At 48.2% G+C, this 1497-nt stretch overlaps 1 pseudogene; it reads left to right on the top strand.

The window, feature by feature from the left end:
• Nucleotides 1–83: 83 nt before the first annotated feature.
• Nucleotides 84–1158, top strand: LOC119258437 (cocaine- and amphetamine-regulated transcript protein-like; annotated as a pseudogene).
• The last annotated feature ends 339 nt before the right edge of the window (nt 1159–1497 follow it).

Here is a 1497-nt window from a genome sequence, read left to right as displayed (position 1 = left end):
GGACTAAGTTTCTACCACTCCAGCATCCCTTTCGGTCCGCGTTGTCCGAGGGCATCGCGGGGTCTGGGGCTCTTTATACCTAGTGCTGGAAGTGAGCACCTGGGCTGGGCTCGCAGCCAAGGCGGCAACTTGGGGCTCCGGGGGTGTGTGTTACAGATCGAAGCGCTGCAGGAAGTCCTGAAGAAGCTCAAGAGTAAACGCATTCCCATCTATGAGAAGAAGTACGGCCAAGTCCCCATGGTAAGGTTTGGGGGTACCCTCCCTGTTTTCCCAGGAGGAAAGGTACCACCTGGAGTTTTATATGCGACCTTCTCCTCAGATAATTCACGCTCTGGGTCGGCAGAACGCTGTGGGCTTCCCTTTGTTTCCACCTGAAGCCTTTCCTCCTTGGTTTCTAAGGCAAAGGGTAGGTTGGCCATTTGGGAGGATTGAGCAGCTGGTGCCAAGAGCCCGCCAGCTCTTGGGTTTGTGTGCAGGAAATATTTTCTGAAGATGAGCTGCCCCCGCCCCGCCATCTCACAGTCTCTGGACTGGAAGAGCCCTTGATGCCACTCAGTTCTCTTTCCTTCAGTTTTCTTCCTGCCTAACGGAGCACCGTCAGTTTTTAAAATTTAAGTTCGAGAGTCAGAATTCTTGAATTGGTTCTGGTCAGATTCTTCGGCGGAAGCACATTTAAATCTTTCTTCTCGGGACGAGGGCATGGGAAACAGGGAATTGGAACTGAGAGGAGATATAGGATTCTTGTTTACTTCTTCGGGAAATGGGTGATTGACTTCTTTTGGAAAAGGAACTAAAGGAGCCAAGAAATGTGACCTCTCCCCCACCAAAAAAAAAAAAAAAGTTGAAAGTAAGAAATAAGATTAATAATTAAATTTCTTTGTTATGCTCTTTCGCTGAAATTGTAAGAACAAGGCTCCCTGCATTTCAGTCTGACTACACGTACCCCTCTGGTGATGAGGATGGGGTGCACATGGCTCTCCCACCAGGTAGAAATTGTGTTGACAGGGAGTTAGGGTTGGCTTTCCCCTGACCACACTTGTGCTGTTTGCAGTGCGACGCTGGTGAGCAGTGCGCAGTGCGAAAAGGAGCGAGGATCGGAAGCTGTGTGACTGCCCCCGAGGAACCTCCTGCAATTCCTTCCTCCTGAAGTGCTTGTGAGGTGTCCAGCCTCATTCAGAATCCCCACTCCCCCCACCTTCCCCGAGAGGGCCACGCCTTGTCCCTGGAGTTTGGCTTTTAACTACAAAGTTTGCATTTCCCTTTGAGGCAAAGAGGCTCTTTCCCTGCTGTTTCCAAATAAAAGAACACATTTGCTGTTACTGTGTGAAGGATAATGACTTGGATGTTGTAAAGTATTCTTTTCTTTTATTTGTCTGACAAACTCCTGTGTATCTTTGTGCAAAGATGGGAAACTTCACTTTGCAAACTGTTATTTTTGTATGTGGCATGACAGGATGAAAATTAGATCTAGTTAATCTTGGTAGATGACATCACAAC

Source organism: Talpa occidentalis, unplaced genomic scaffold (genome assembly GCF_014898055.3).
Source record: "Talpa occidentalis isolate TD23 unplaced genomic scaffold, MPIMG_talOcc4v2.1 talOcc4.4115, whole genome shotgun sequence".
In the NCBI taxonomy this organism is placed as follows: domain Eukaryota; kingdom Metazoa; phylum Chordata; class Mammalia; order Eulipotyphla; family Talpidae; genus Talpa; species Talpa occidentalis.
This window is presented reverse-complemented; position numbering and strand designations above follow the sequence as displayed.